The following is a 17,361-nucleotide window of genomic DNA, read 5'->3' as shown; positions in this document are numbered from 1 at the left end:
CATATTTATTTATTAGAATTTTGGGTGTACCATGCAATTGCTTTCAATTAGACTAATTAGCAATTTATCGTAAAAGTATTTATGAGATGTTAGTTATATGATTTTACATTTACATTTGCATAAATTCCCCAAAACTAATCTGTCAAATCACTTTAGAACCATGAAGTTTTTCAAATTTTTCCTCTTAATTCTATTTGCAAACCCCCATTCTTTACTATAGGAGAGATATATTAGCGCGAGCTGGAAAATACGGCAGAAAACCTTAACAAGGTTATTAACGACTGGGACGGTAGTTATCCACCTGTTAGGGCTGGGGGACTGCCAGTCGGTAGCTACTGAATATCTTCAATCGAGTTCTAGCCATCGCAGTGGTATCACCACTGCTCCTGCTATTGTTTAACTGGCAGACTAGCCTTTCTTTAATGTGTTTTTAATTAACTTTTTCTTTTTCTTTATTAGATGTGATGTCCTCTATTATGAGGAAGTGTCCCAGGGGTTCCCCCAAAATCTCATGGCACATTCATATCACCACCAGAGGTGGATCCTCATTCCCTATGCCCTTCGTGCAGAGGTCATAGATGTTCTGAAGGCTCCCCCTGCCACGTATGTAGAGAATGGTCGCCCTCTCAGTGGGAAAAGTTCGTGAAGAGAAAGAAGAAGAAATCCAAGAAGGATTCGTTACCTCCAGGTTCGCCGTCGAAAGGTAAGGAGTCTCGGGCCTCTTCTTCGGCCTCTCGATCTCTCCCTTCAGACTCTTCCTTGCCTCCATCCTCCGGGGGGAAGTCAAGGAAGAGCGGCACCATTGACTTAACCTCCATTCCCCTTGGTCAAGCGGATCACGTTGCCCCTTCCAATGGGACAATTTTTTCCGCCGTCGGGAATGACTCTATTACCGCTTCCATTTCAGATCACGTACAAGCAGTATGGCCTGCCCTTGGACTTCCTGGTTCTCCTTCGGAGGAAGTGTGGAGCTAGTTCCTCGCGGGCACAGTTTTACCTCAGGTCCCTTCTGTTTTGGAATCCTCGGGAGTTCCAGACCTTGCCTACCTCCTGTCAACTCAGTCGGGCCGCAGAAGTTTCAGCAGATATAGTAACTTCAGCTCCCGCGGCGCCTACTTTGCTTCTCGCTTGCGCTTCTACGAAACTACAATTTCGCGAGCACAAACATCGCAATACCTCCCCCTTCCCCTCCTCCTCCTCCTCATCGTCTTCGCCCTCCTCGGAGGCTAGGAGGGAGAGAGAGAAGAGGAAAAGGAGAGCTCGCTCTCCTTCGCCCAGACGTTCTTGTTGGAGAGACAAGTGACATAGGAAGAGACGTCATCGTTTTCGCTCTTCCTCGCTTCTATCTCTTCACGGAATGTCTCGCCGAGAGACTATAAGCGCTCTCGTCACAAACATAAGAAGAGCGCATCCTTCCGTCATCGTTCTGCCTCGCGATCGACTTCCTCTCGTGATGGATCATCTAGGAGCTTCAAGAAAATGAGCGCTACGATACGTTCTCGCTCTTCGTCACAAGAGAGTTCTCCTAAGCGTAATAAGCGCTCCCGTCGGAGAAGCTCTTCCCACAATTTTTTATCTAATTGCGCCCGGAGCTCGGACAAGGGAAAGGCGCACTCTGAGCGCGATCCCTCTTCTTCACATATTAGCTTGAGGAGCTCAGATCGCTCTAGGAAAGGGAGAAAGAGCACTTCTCACCGTCGCTGCATATCAACAGAGAGAGAGCGCTCCCGTCCTTCAACCTCCCGATCGCGCAAGTCTGCGGGCATATCTGCGCGGGGTCATTCACCTTGCCCTCGTGTTTCAGACAGGACAACTCCGGTTCCCGTGCTCCCTAAGGTGTTACGGAATACGAGCCTCACGAGAACCTCGGAAGAAGACGCAGGGGTTCAACCCTTCTTCTCCTCGGGTGAGAAGAGAGGGAAAAGGCCAGACCGCCGATCAATGCAACCTCTTACTAAGACAGTACCGATAATTCGGTCACCTACGCATAGGCCATCCACTTCCAAGATCAGGTGTGCGCGGCGCCATTAGCCAGTGCTCAACCTTCCCTTGGAACAATGGCAATGGAGTATCCTACTTCACAGTTACCTCCAGACACTCAGACTTCTATCGCCCTTCCTCCCGAGGAATTAGCGCAACCGGAAGATTCCTCGGAAAAGCAACCATTAAAGGATTTAGAGTCCTCCTATCTGAGGGCTCTAAGAACTATGTGTAATATCTCAGGCCTCGGTGATCTATATCTGTCGCCTCAACATACCAACGCTCCAGCTTTAGACAGACTATGTCATCCTCCACCAAACCCCAAGACCAGAATCGAACTTCCCTGGTCTATTCACACTGCAGGCCGTCTGAGGAAGGTCTCGCAGGCAGTCTCAGGGGAAGCGGGTTCCTTGAATTCTCAAGGATCCCATAAACTTCTAAAATTCCTGTTTTCGAGGCAAAAGCGCTTTTACAAGGTCAGAGACGCCAACCCTTCTCCTCTGACCCTGGATCCCCTCACAGCAAGGCTCACACCTGGCTGCTCTTCAGAGAGACTCTCTTCTCTCCCAGTCTCCTTCACTGCCACAGAAGCCTTGGCAATGGAAGCAGCTTCAATGTCCCTTCTGGAGGCATTATCCTGGTTTGACACGTGGTCAGGCACAGTTGGCTACCTAGCAAGTCACGAAGACCTATCAAACCTAAACTCCATGCAGTCCATGCAGGAAGTCCTAGCTGCTGGGGCCAAGACAATGGACTTCCTAACTGCTACAACTGCAACCATGTGGGGCAATTGGATCCTCAAAAGGAGGGAATCAGTAGTTTCCAGACTTCATAGGAGCATTGGTAAGGCCAAGAAGTCAGATTTGAGAAATTGGGACCTTCTTCAACCTCTCCTCTTTTCTAAACAGGCAGTTTCGTTTCCTCTGCCTTAGATACTTGGAGGAAAGAGACGCAGGACACCGCGATGCAAAAGGCTGCCTCCCTTCACACAATGCAACTGCAGCCAACTCCACAACCGCAACTCCACTCCCAGCCAAGAGCCTCAGCCGCCCCTCTTTTATAGCCAAACCTATGGGCAGAGGAAAGTCGGCTCCTCCCAAGGCTAAAGGCAGTGGGAGGAACCCTAGACAGAAATAGGGTCACGGCTCGCCCCTCACAGTGCGTAGGGGGTTGCCTGCAGAAGAGTCGGAGGAGGTGGAAGGCTATGGGGCCCATGCAATGGACCATCAAGGTGCTTCGTTGGGGTACCGCATCCCCTTCATAGGCTCTCCTTCTCCTCTAATTCCTCCCCCGATCTTGCCCTTCCAGGTCCCTCGGGATCCTGGGAAACAGCAAGCCCTAGCTCGGGAGATCCAGAGCATGCTTCTACAAGAGGTCTCCAACACCTCCCTGGGGTTTTTCAGTGGCCTCTTTCTGGTAGAAAAAGCCTCGGGAGGTTGGAGACCAGTAATCGATCTCTCTACCTTGAATAAGTTTGTGAAGCAAACTCCATTCAAAATGGAGACAGCAGCCTCCGTGACCCATGCGGTGTGTCCAGGAGACTTTATTGCATCTGTGGACTTAAAAGACGCATACTGTATTTCCAAGTCCCGATCCATTGCGCATATCGGAAAGTCCTGCGCTTTCTGGTTCAGGGTCGAATCTTCGACTTCAAAGTCCTATGCTTCGGCCTCTCAACTGCCCCACAGGTCTTTACTAGGGTTTTCGAACTTGTTTCTTCGTGGGCTCACAAGCACGAGATACGTTTGCGTTTGCTAAGGTACCTAGACGATTGGCTACTCCCGGCCTCGTCCAGAGAGCTAGCTCTGAATCACCTGAGAAGACTTTTAGACCTATGCAAGGACTTGGGGATCCTTGTAAACACAGAGAAGTCTTGCTTGATTCCAACCCAAGTCTTAAACTATCTGGGTACAGTATGTCCATCAACACCCAGGTAGGGAGGGTGTTCCCTTCGGAAGACAGGCTTCGGAGACTGGAACAATCCATCGCCCAACTCTTGCCTCCACTGCCTCCTACAGCCAAGTTGTGGCAGAGAATTCTGGGCCATCTTTCCTCCCTGGAAAAACTAGTTCCAGGTGGAAGATCAAGAATGAGAAGTCTCCAGTGGCATCTGAAGACCCATTGGTCTCAAAAGATCGATTCCCCATTCTTGTCAGTGGAGGATCCAGCTCTGGTGATACAAGATCTTCATTGGTGGTCATCCAGAGAGAATACCCAAAAGGGCATTCCCCTCCTAAGCCCCAGTCCGAAGTTAAAACTGTTTTCGGACGCATCGCTACGGGGCTGGGGTTCCCACCTAGGCCCGAAATTAGCATCAGGAGTTTGGTCTCCGATAGAACAAACTCTCCATATAAATCACCTGGAATTATTAGCACCTTGGAAAGGCCTAAAATACTTTGAAAAAGATCTACAAGTTCGAGAGGTGGTGCTGATGAGCGACAACTCCACAGCTGTCTCGTACATCAACAAACAAAGGGGTACGCTGGCATGAGACCTCTGTCTGCTAGCGGTCCAGATTTGCCAGTGTGCGGAAGGTCACAACATTTCTGTCACAGCCAGGTTTATTCTGGGCCGTAGAAACATCGTGGCGGATCAACTGAGCAGGCATCACCAAGTGTTGAGTGGCGAATGGTCTTTGGATCCTCGAGTAGCGAAGACAGTAATAGCTTTGTGGGGTTTCCCCACAATAGACCTGTTTGCCACTTCTCTGAATGCGAAACTTCCCCGCTATGGGTCCCCAGTTTCAGACCATCAGGCAGCGATCCAGGACACCCTTCAAGATTCTTGGGACAATCTAGACGCATATGCCTTTCCACCCTTTTGCCTGCTCAGAAGGGTGATCAACAAACTCATGACCTCACGGAACTGCAAGCTAACCCTAATAGCTCCGGCATGGCCAAGCAGAGAATGGTACGCAGACCTTCTTTCTCAGCTGGTTCCGGTTTCAAGATTTCTTCCTCCAGAACCCCTTCTGCTGACGCATCCACACAGTGGTGTCCCCCATGGGAGAATCCCCTTCCTGAAGCTTCACGCCTGGAGGCTGTCCAGTCACACCTCAGAAGCAGAGGCTTTTCAGGGAAGGTGGCTGAGCACATGTCCAGGCATCTGTGCCAACCTTCCACAAACCTCTACCATTAGTGGCAGACTTCCTTGTGTACCTCAGGAAGGAAAAACTCCTCTCAGTCTCGGCAATTAAAGGCTATCGTTCATCCTTAAGCCTCTTCTGTAGACTGAGAGGGGTTGACCTTTCCACCTCAGAAGATATCACCTTGTTGATTCAAGGTTTTGAGAGATCTTGTCCCCCCAGTTGAGATTAGACCACCACCTTGGGACGTGTCCCTGGTCTTACGTTCCTTGAAAGGTCCACCCTATGAGCCCATAAATAGGACCTCAGACTACTTCCTAACCCTTAAGACTGTCTTCCTAGTAGCTCTGGCCTCGGCAAAAAGGGTCGGTGAACTACCTGGTCTATCCTACGAAGTCACCCATTCTAGAGGATGGGGGGAATTCTCACTCAACTTCGTGCCAGGCTTTGTGGCCAAAACTCAGAATCCTTCATCGGCCGATGAGAGGTTTAGAGAATTTCAATTTTTCAGCCTCAATAAGGTAACACAGGATACTGACCAATTGCTACTGTTCCCAGTCTGGGCACTAAGGAAATACCTGAAGCACACCAGACCTTTCAGACCACGCCTCCGTCATCTCTTCCTCAGTACCAACAAGGTAAAGAAGAGAATCTCTTATAACACCATCTCTTTCTGGCTCAAGAAAGTTATTGCGAGAGCCATTCACGGAGACCCAGAGGTAGCTCAACCAAAAACCCATCAAGTTAGGGGAGTGGGTGCCTCACTGGTGTTTAAGAAAATTTTTCAGTCTCCCAAGTCTTAAGAGCTGGAGTCTGGAAACGCCAATCTACATTCTCCAATCACTATTTAACTGATGTGACACATAGGTCTCTAAACCTTTTTTATAGGGCCTATTGTGGCAGGTCAATAGGCGCTGTAGCTACCTTACTCCCTTTCAGGGGACAGTAGCCATTGGTCGGGGATTCTGTGTTACACTAGGTTTTTAGAAGGACATCCATCTATCTTCTGCACTTCCTTCTTCCTCCCATCTGGGTATCCTAGTCTGTAACTAGTTTCAGCTAGACTCGCCAATGGAAATAAGGTATAAAACTCATCTGACTCCTCTCATAGGGTATAAGTTATACTTGTAGTCACGAGGGTTCCCCTTTTCAAGGTCCCGACCCTCTTCATCCTGAAACATTTATTTCCACGTAATTACAAACTTTCACTCGTGCTAAGATCTACAAAAAAAAGTTTAACGGGGAATTTTTTCATCAAAAGAGTCTATTGTGAGGACTATCTTCCCTAGGAATAGGGAACTCCTCGACCACCCTTACCTCAAGACTTGGTCTCCAATAGTAAAGAATGAGGGTTTTTATCTAGTATAGGAACAAATGACAAACTTATAACAGAGTCTGTATTTTTCCTAATATACCAACCCGAATTCTTTACACAAATCTTCCCTCCGTCACTGCCCGCTAAAGATAGTCCTAGCTAGAATCCGATTGAAGGTATTCAGTAGCTATCGACCGGCAGTCCCCAACTCCGAACAGGTGGATAACTACCGTCCCGGTCGTTAACAGCCTTGTTAAGGTTTTTTGCTGTATTTTCCAGCTCGCACTAGAATATCTCTCCTATAGTAAAGAATTCAGGTTTGTATGTTAGAAGAAATACAAACTCTGTTATAAGTTTGTCATGTTTGATTGTTGGATGGAGTACTTAACTTTTATGGGAATATTGTATTGAAAATAATATCAAATGCCACTAGATTTTTCATGCATGATATACTATAAACTATAGAAGCATTCTCCTTGATATTTGAATGAGCCTATTTTTAGAGTAAAAGCATTTATTATATTTATATACTGTACTGAAAAATCAATTAATTCCCCAAGACCTATACTAGTTGCATCAAAGTCTACCAATAGCTTCTTGTTACTGAGTGCACAGCAGCTTTAATTCCAGACTCCTTAGGCTAACTTGGCTATGGCCTTTAGGGTAGGACATAGAGCTTCACCTTCAAGGGTGGCTGGCCCAGAAAATTGCAAAGTGGACGTGTTGTCCAGCATTTTTAAGCCTTGGAATCACTCTATATCATGCTGGCTATCAGAGCCTTGATTCAGTGTTGAGGTGGGCAAGACGTGTACACTAGTTTCCTGGCCAGGCTTGTAGTTTAATATCCCTCGGCTTATGCATCTCTCAGTATCCATGCACCATTGTTACCACAGGAAATCAGAATTTCCCTCACCCCAGGAATACCTCTTTCAATTTACTGTTGTAGACATGTTCCATGTTGGGTGCCACATATCTATGTCTTATATTGATACGCCAAGTGGTTGGTAGGAGGTGGCTAATTTTCCCAATAGCACATCTTCATCCAAGACAACATAGATCTCCATGGATGGAGGCACCAACTTAACAAACAATATGTTGATATTCTTCAGATGTGGTCATAGTACGGCTGTCATCAGGTCAGTACCCACAGTCAAAACGTGAGCAGAAGCTGCAGACTCTTCCAAACCCCTTTGAGTGCCCTGGGATTCTCTGCCTGATGCACCAGCATAGGTTTCAGCTTGCAGTTGCGAGAAGCATTATCCCAAAGACGGAAAGTCAGTCTCCATGCTAACTTTATGTCCTGGAGCAGTTTTCCTAACAATGTAGGCTCGGTTTGGCATACACTCCACATTGAAGACTTGTTCAACACAAAACCCACCTTCTCTAGTAATCTCATCCAGTGTATCAAGGAATTAACCTTCTGCTTCATTATCAGCACTAGCAGGTTTACTTTACACCTTAAGGTTATGCGAATTGGTACAAGCATTAAATCTCAGTAGGTTGGTCAGGGGACCAGCCTCCTGTTGAGGTACTACCGCCAGAGAGTTATTGGGTCCGTTGACTGGCCAGACACCTGACAACACTGAGATTACCAAACAATTCTTCCTCGCTTATGGGGTTAACTGCTGCAATTTAATTGTTCGGTGGCTACTTTCCTCTTCGTAAGGGTAGAAGAGACTCTTTAGCTATGGTAAGCAGCTCTTCTAGGAGGACACTCCAAAATCAAAACATTGTTCTCTGGTCTTGGATAGTGCCATAGAATGTGTACCATGGTCTTTCACTGTCTTGGGGTAGAGTTCTCTTGCTTGAGGGTATACCCGGGCACACTATTCTATCTTTTTTCTCTTCCTCTTGTTTCTTAAAGCTTTTATAGTTTATGAAATATTTATTTTAATGTTGTTACTGTTCTTAAAGTATTTTATATTAATTTTAATTACTTTTCTTGAAGTTTCCTTATTTCCTTTCCTCACTGGATTATTTTCCCTGTTGGAGCCCTCAGACTTATAGTATTCTACTTTTCCAACTAGGGTTGTAGCTTAGCAAGTAATAATAATAATAAAAAATGACCCCTACTCTCAAGAGGTTTACTACTGTACTGTAATTGTTCAGTGGCTTCTTTCCTCTTGGTAAGGGTAGAAGAGACTCTTTAGCTATGGTAAGTAGCTCTTCTAGGAGAAGAACACTCCAAAAGCAAACCATTGTTCTCTAGTCTTAGGGAGTGTCATAGTCTCTGTACCATGGTCTTCCAATATCTTGGGCTAGAGATCTCTTGCTTGAGGGTACACTCAGGCACACAATTCTATCTTATTTCTCCTCCTCTTGTTATTTTGAAGATTTTATCATTGTTATTTTCAAGTTTTTATAGTTCATATATGAAGGATTTATTTCAATATTGTTATTGTTCTTAAACTTATCTTTTAGTTTTTCCTTATTTCCTTTCCTTACTGGGCTATTTTCCCTTTTGGAGCCCTTGGGCTTATAGCATCCATTTTTTCCAGCTAGTGTTGGGGCTTAGCAATTAATAGTAATAATAGTAATAATAACAAGCTCCTCACATTCACTCCCTCTACCCTTTTGACTTTTCAAGGTCTTAAACAAATGCTTAGCCTTCTCCTGAATCACCATAATGCTTACTGGGGTACGCTACCAATTCTGGTCATCTAACCAGAGTATTAACATCCTCTCCGTCTCATCCATGAGACCACTGCATTGTTTTGTAATAACAGTCAATTTGATAGAGGCAAATCCCTTCACATGCTCAATGATGTGATGTTTATCCTTGATGATAGTTGCAACCATAAAATGACGAAGACCTAATGCACGACCTATGTTCATAGTGTCTCCCCTTTTTAGTTTCGTTTCACTATGTCCACTTTAATTTCCATTGAAGTGGCTTTCCTCTTGGATGCATTGCCATTTCAGACATGATGAAAAAAAAAAAGAAGATAGAAAGAAAGAACAACAGCACAATCTTGTATGAGTATCGTAAGCTAAGATGGCGAACTGATGTGAAAGTGATGTGTAATGCACTACTATACGGCCAGGTGATGGCTTTAGCTGCTCTCTGTGTCAGCAAGTAGTTCGTCGTATTAACGAACCAAACATCATTACTCAGATTTATTAAATACCTTATAGGAACCCGTTCTTAATGAGAGAATGACTGGAGTTTTCCAGTTCATCTCCTTCATCATTCACACACTGATCGAGTCTGATGTAGATGATGTAGATGGGTTACATGGTAAATTAACCTATCCAAAGGTTAAAACCTGAGGACATACACTGAAAAAGGGATCATGTGTATGGTATACAGTATTGTAATTTAGGACCAATTTATCATATTAATATCTATCTACCAATATGTATCATTTGTACATAAACAAAGCAAAACACCCTCTTAAGATTTCCTTAAGCAAGATAAAAAGTCCACTTCAAATTTTCCAAAAGTTAGAGTGTTACTCATGTATCAAATTGTATTGGAGATAAATAATTTATTGTATAGTACATTGAAAACTTTGACTATTAATTGACTTGAGGAACTATTGCATTTTGATGCAATATAAGTATAAAAGTACTGTTATATTTGTTTTTAACTATTTGGAGTATTTGAAAAAAAAATAACTGTTATTTACATTTGCAAAGCATTATTTATTTCTACATGTATAAAATCCTTTCATCCTTAGAAATATGGATTTGTCTTCAAAGCAAGCTGGAACACCCGTTGAATGTGTTGATGAGGTAGTTGAGAACATGTGGTGCTTGTCATTGGGGCTGTCAAAGACTCCACTTTTGTCTTTTGCTGCGACTAGTACAGATGTACTGATGCACCCTATCCAAATTCTTTAATTCTTTTTTGTTCCTACACTTGATACAAATCCTCATTCTTTACTATAGGAGATATTCTAGCGTGAGCTGGAAAATACGGCAGAAAACCTTAACAAGGGTGTAAATGACCGGGCCGGTAGTTATCCAACTGTTAGTGGTGGGGGACTGCCGGTCGGTAGCTACTGAATACCTTCAATCGAATTCTAGCCGTCACAGTGGTAACACCGCTGCTCCTGCTTTTGTTTGACTGGCAGACTAGCCTTTCTTTATTGTGTATTTGATTAAATTTTTTCTTTTTCTTTGTTAGATGTGATGTCCTCTATTATGAGGAAGTGTCCCGGGGTTCCCCCGAAATCTCATGGCACATTCATATCACCACCAGAGGTGGATCCTCATTCCCTATGCCCTTCGAGCAGAGGTCATAGATGTTCTGAAGGCTCCTCCTGCCAAGTATGTAGAGAATGGTCGCCCTCTCAGTGGGAAAGGTTCGTGAAGAGAAAGAAGAAGAAATCCAAAAAGGATTCTTTACCTTCAGGTTCGCCGTCGAAAGGTAAGGAGTCTCGGGCCTCTTCTTCGGCCTCTCGATCTCTCCCTTCAGACTCTTCCTTGCCTCCATCCTCTGGGGGGAAGTCAGGGAAGAGTGGCACCATTGACTTAACCCCCATTCCCCTTAGTCAGGCAGATCACGTTGCCCCTCCCAGTGGGACAATTTTTTCCGCCATCGGGAATGACTCTATTACCGCTTCCATTTCAGATCACGTACGAGCAGTATGGCCTGCCCTTGGACTTCCTGGTTCTTTTTTGGAGGAAGTGTGGAACTAGTTCCTCGCAGGCACAATTTTACCTCAGGTCCCTTCTGTTTTGGAACCCTCGGGAGTTCCGGACCTCGCCTACCTCCTGTCAACTCAGTCGGCGCCCACAGAAGTTTCAGCAGATATGGTAACTTCAGCGCCCGCGGCGCCTACTTCGCACGTCGCTTGCATTTCTACGAAACTACAACGTCGCACACGCAAACATCGCAGTACCTCCCCCTCCTCATCGTCCTCGCCCTCCTCGGAGGCTAGGAGGGAGAGAGAGAAGAGGAAAAGGAGAGCTCGCTCTCCTTCGCCCAGACGTTTTCGTCGGAGAGACAGGCAACATAGGAAGAGACGTCATCGTTCTCACTCTTCCTCGCCTTCTATCTCTTCACGAAATGTCTCGCCGAGAGACTATAAGCGCTCTTGTCACAAACATAAGAAGAGAGCTTCCTCGCGTCATCGTTCTGCCTCGCGATCGACTTCCTCTCGCGAGGGATCATCTAGGAGCTTCAAGAAAAAGAACGCTACAATACGTTCTCGCTCTTCGTCGCAAGAGTTCTCCTAAGCGTAATAAGCGCTCCCGTTGGAGAAGCTCTTCCCACGATTTTTCATCTAATCGCGCCCGGAGTGCAGACAAGGGAAAAGCTCACTCTGAGCTCGATCCCTCTCCTTCACATATTAGCTTGAGGAGCTCAGATCGCTCTAGGAAAGGGAGAAAGAGCACTTCTCCTCACCATCGCTACGTATCAACAGAGAGAGAGCGCTCCCGTCCTTCATCCTCCCGATCGCGCAAGTCTGCGGGCATATCTGCGCGGGGGTCATTCACCTTGCCCTCGTGTTTCAGACAGGACAGCTCCGGTTCCCGTGCTCCCTAACGAGTTACGGAATACGAGCCTCACGAGAACCTCGGAAGACGACGCAGGGGTTCAACCCTTCTTCTCAGGTGAGAACAGAGGGAAAAGGCCAGACCGCCGATCAATGCAACCTCTTACCAAGACAGTACCGATGATTCGGTCACCTACACATAAACCATCCACTTCCAGGCAAGATCAGGCACACGCGGCGCCATTAGCCAGTGCTCAACCTTCCCTTGGAACAATGGCAATGGAGTATCCTACTTCACAGTTACCTCCAGACACTCAGACATCTATCGTCCTGTCTCGCGAAGAATTAGCGCAACCGGAAGATTCCTCGGAAGAGCAACCATCAAAGGACTTGGAGTCCTCCTATCTGAGGGCTCTAAGAACTATGTGTAATATCTCAGGCCTCGGTGATCTACATCTGTCGCCTAGACATACCGACGCTCCAGCTTTAGACAGACTATGTCATCCTCCACCAAACCCTAAGACCAGAATCGAACTTCTCTGGTGTATTCAGACTGCAGGCCGTCTGAGGAAGGTCTCGCAGGCGGTCTCAGGGGAAGCGGGTTCCTTGAATTCTCAAGGATCCCATAAACTTCTACAATTCCTGTTTTCGAGGCAAAAGCGCTTTTACAAGGTCAGAGACGCCAACCCTTCTCCTCTGACCCTGGATCCCCTCACAGCAGGGCTCACACCTGGCTGCTCTTCAGAGAGACTCTCTTCTCTCCCAGTCTCCTTCACTGCCACAGAAGCCTCGGCAATGGAAGCAGCTTCAATGTCCCTTCTGGAGGCATTATCCTGGTTTGACACGTGGTCAGGCACAGTCGGCTACCTAGCAAGTCACGAAGACCTATCAAACCTAAACTCCATGCAGTCCATGCAGGAAGTCCTAGCTGCTGGGGCTAAGACAATGGACTTCCTAACTGCTACAACTGCAACCATGTGGGGCAATTGGATCCTCAAAAGGAGGGAATCAGTAGTTTCCAGACTTCATAGGAGCATCGGTAAGGCCAAGAAGTCAGATTTGAGAAACTTGGACCTTCTTCAACCTCTCCTCTTTTCTAAACAGGCAGTTTCGTTTCTTCTGCCTTAGATACTTGGAGGAAAGAGACGCAGGACACCGCGATTCAAAAGGCTGCCTCCCTTTGCACAATGCAACAGCAGCTAACTCCACAACCCAAAACTACAACCACAACTCCACTCCCAGCCAAGAGCCTCAGCCGCCCCTCTTTTATAGCCAAACCTATGGGCAGAGGAAAGTCAGCTCCTCCCAAGGCTAAAGGCAGAGGGAGGAACCCTAGACAGAAATAGGGTCACGGCTCCCCTCTCACAGTGCGTAGGGGGTTTCCTGCAGAAGAGTTGGAGGAGGTGGAAGGCTATGGGTCCCATGCAATGGACCATCAAGATGCTTCGTTGGGGGTACCACATCCCCTTCATAGGCTCTCCTCGTCCTCTAATTCCTCCCCCGATCTCGTCCTCCCAGGTCCCTCGGGATCCCGGGAAACAGCAAGCCCTAGCTCGGGAGATCCAGAGAATGCTTCTAAAAGGCGCCATACAAGAGGTCTCCAACATCTCTCCGGGGTTTTTCAGTCGCCTCTTTCTGGTAGAAAAACCCTCGGGAGGCTGGCGACCAGTAATCGATCTCTCTACCTTGAATTAGTTTGTGAAGCAAACTCCATTCAAAATGGAGACAGCAGCCTCCGTGACCCAAGCGTTGCATCCAGGAGACTTTATGGCATCTGTGGACTTAAAAGACTCATATTTCCAAGTCCCGATCCATCGCACATATCGAAAAGTCCTGCGCTTTCTGGTTCAGGGTCGAATCTTCGAGTTCAAAGTCCTATGCTTCGGCCACTCAACCGCCCCACGTCTTTACGAGGGTTTTCGAACTCGTTTCCTCGTGGGCTCACAAGCACGGGATACGTTTGCTAAGGTACCTAGACGATTGGCTACTCCTGGCCTCGTCCTAACATACAAACCCAAATTCTTTACACAAATCTTCCCTCTGTCACCGCCCCCTAAAAATAGTCCTATCTAGAATCCGATTGAAGGAATTCAGTAGCTATCGACCGGCAGTCCCCCACCACTAACAGGTGGATAACTACCGGCCTGGTCGTTAACGACCTTGTTAAGGTTTTTTGCCGTATTTTCCAGTTCATGCTAGAATATCTCCTATAGTAAAGAATGAGGGTTTTATGTTAGGAAAAATGTAAACTCTATTATAATTTGTCATTTTTCTGTGTTTTACATAATGTGGGATATTGTTTGGACTTGTTTTGCTGATTTGGGATGCTGCAGTACTCAATTTTTTAAATACTGTATGGGGGAAAGGGTGGGCACTGCATCCAGTTTATGGCAAGTCTCCCAGCAGACACACAACCTCGGTACACTTCTTGTAGGGTCATAATTGTTTGTATTCGTCCCCATGTGGTTATGGGAGATTTTGGCCTGTTCAGTGTTAGGCATACACCATGAGAAGGAAGAGGAATGCTGAGTCTTCTCTGGTGTTATCCTTGGCAACACCCAAGATGATGTTGAAGAAGTTTTTATGTTGTTTTTCTATCCTCATTAAGTTCACCTGTTGCTGAGGCTTTTGTGCATACTCCCCTAACTCAGTCTCTACACAATAGGCCTTGAAGGTTGGCCATCAATGTGTGGTTTTGAGCGAACTGCTAGCTAAGCCTATTTTTCCACCAATGTTTCTAAAACCTGTAGATTCAATGGTGACCCCACTGATTGCATGTGTGACGCCAGTGACCGTTGTGGTAATCCCTACAGTGTGCATTAAGCCCAAGAAGCTTGTAAAGAAGGCTTCCCCTCCTATTGTAGTAAGTGTGCCAAAAGTGAAAGGTTGTAAGAGGGGTCCTTAACTGTGGTTGCAGTGACGAAGTTGAAATGGTTTAAGGTACCTCAGGTGCCGGTAAGAATACTAAACCCTTTGGTCATCATATGTATGGTATATCACTTTGGATGGCATCTGGCCTTTAGTGCATGGAGTAATTCCTTCATTGACCATGTACAGTACCAGGTCCTTACCAAGTACAGTCCAGGCCCTATCAACCTACTTATACCAAGTGGGTAGGTAAGGGGTTGTTGGAGTTATCTCCCTCTCTCTCTCTCGTATGGGACCATAGAGATTGGAATATAGTTTCAGGGAAGGAAAAGAACCAACCAGATTGGTTATAGGGGAAATTCAAAACCACCAATAAGGGAGTCTTCTATTTTAATGGACAAAAGGATTGTGTACACATGAGAAGAAACAACAAATTTTAAAAGTATTTTGTATTTTTCATAGATAAGTCCTTTAAAGTTTAAACTTCCCACCTCAACCACCTCTTTCAGCCCTGAGCTGAAGGTCAAAAGTGAAGAGTCTTTCCCACACCTTGTTAACTAATTCAATGGTCATTCCACTTGCTCTGAAGACATTCTCTATTTTAAAAGACACTGTTTTGTATAGCTAGGAAAAATACAAATTAATTTTAAAATTGCTATTTTTAAATATTTAACTTAGCCGGTGAATATATAATAGCTGCAACTCTGCGGCTCGACAGAAAACACACTCAAAAAACTCGCGAGCGATCGCTATGAAGGTTGCGGGTGTGCCCACCAGCGCCAACTGTCGGCCAGATACCACTCTTGTATGTAAACAAAACCTTCAATTTCTTCTCTGTCGACGTTGACGACAAGACGTATCAATACTCGCTGTAGAACCTGGAGTTTTCTCAACATATTTGGTGAAGTACTTCATTTTGGTTTGAGCTTTCGCAGTGCAGGTGTTTTATCTTCATCTTAAATCTTGAACTCGTTTTTGGATAGATTTAATTTTTGATGACAAAGAGAGTATGGACTTTCTTTGACTTTTAAATGGCCGACCCTTCCCTTAGACGGAAGTGTGTTTAGGCTTTTAGCAATTATCTTATCACGTTATAAATTAATTATAGATTTTCCTCTATATATTTTATATCTCAACCGCCTTTATTAGGCCTCTTCGATTAGCTTTCCATTTATAATAAACATCAAAATAAATTTTAATGATTTGTTTATATGCAACCTTTCCTGAGAGTAGGCGGTCCTAACTTGGAAACCGAAGTTAAACAACGTTGAGCCCTTTCAATCGTAAATAGCTTTTAAAGAGCTAATGATTTAAAACTTATTAAATGAATATTTTTTAATAGATATTTTATGAAAGATTTTCTTTGAATAGTCTTCATACTGTTTCAAAGATGAACTAACGTTTAGTTTATTTATGCTACGCAGTTTGCGCTCTATCGTTACGATAGAGAGAGAGAGTATCACGGTTTCACTTTGCAGAAAGAGTAAATCGATTCTGACGTTTTGTTCATTCTTCTTTCAAAGCTTAAATGTTTTAAATTCTATTTTAAAGGAACTTTTTAATTGAAAAACCTTTCAGTTTTTTCCTTTGGTCAAATAACCTGTTTTTTTGACGAAACGTAAGTGGGCTCTTCTCTTAGGTGCGAAATCAAGAGAGAGAGAGAGAGAGAGATAGAGACGGAGGGAGAGAGAGGAAAGAAAACGTTCCGATCTTTATCTCGTCCCAAGCGGGTAACGTTGTTCTCGAGTTACTCTCGTCCCTAGTCTCTGTACGGGGAGAAAGGATAAAACGTTTTTAGTTTTTTATTCTCGTCCCAAGGCAATGTACGGTGAGAGATTGAAAACGTAGTTTTGAATGAACTAGTGTTCAGTCTCTTCCCCAGCCACTGAATTTTTTTATCTTAAAATATGTTTACTGTTTTTTGCTGGTATTAATGTGCTTGCATTATACGACTGATTTCGCAATTACAACCTTTTGATGAGAGTAGAATTGCGTGCTTCAGGTAGAAATCAGTTTTATTTCATACCTAATGTGAATTGTTAAAAGATTCGATTTCAGTGAAATAAGTGCAAAACAGAAAATCGTAGTGATAAAGTGATATTGCGCAAAGTGTTATCAGTGTTGCGACCGAGGGTTGGTCTGTTCGTGCCTGTCGTTCGCCTAGTCCGGGACCTCTTGCAAGCTCCCAAGCCCAGGGGAGAAGTAATGTCGTACGACTTATGGGTTCGAGAGGCCTTGATCAGCGAACAGACGTTCCCTCTATGGTATCGGGTGTATCTTACCAAGATCACCCCTACCGTAAGGCGAGAGAGACGATTTTCTCCTCGTCATCCGAAGGCTTTTCGCATAAGAAACCGTGGAACAAGGTTTCGAGGCCCTTTAAGCGAAAGTCAGTCCTTTCAGGACAGGTCCAGCGTCCTGGTTTTAACCATTAGGACAGCTCTGACCCTATGCAGTCATCGGAAGACTGCTCGCCGCCCAACAAAAGCGTAACACAGACTCCGAGAGTCTTTTTGTAGGCAAGGTTTTGCGGTCACAGACGTTACCCTCGTCTCTTACCGCAACCATTCCCGTTGATCCTAAATGGGTTGTATGGCAAGACATGCAGAATAAGCTTGCCTCCCTTATGGAAGACTATTCTGCCGATAAGTCCGTTGAGCCTAGCCGTT

At 45.3% G+C, this 17,361-nt stretch overlaps 1 protein-coding gene across 4 annotated transcripts in view; it reads left to right on the top strand.

Moving 5' to 3' along the window:
* LOC137623272 (quinone oxidoreductase-like) overlaps positions 1–17,361 on the top strand; it is a 129,950-nt gene that overhangs the window by 26,943 nt on the left and 85,646 nt on the right. The gene's annotated exons all lie outside the window — the stretch shown is intronic.

Source organism: Palaemon carinicauda, chromosome 30, assembly GCF_036898095.1.
Source record: "Palaemon carinicauda isolate YSFRI2023 chromosome 30, ASM3689809v2, whole genome shotgun sequence".
NCBI lineage: Eukaryota > Metazoa > Arthropoda > Malacostraca > Decapoda > Palaemonidae > Palaemon > Palaemon carinicauda.
This window is presented reverse-complemented; position numbering and strand designations above follow the sequence as displayed.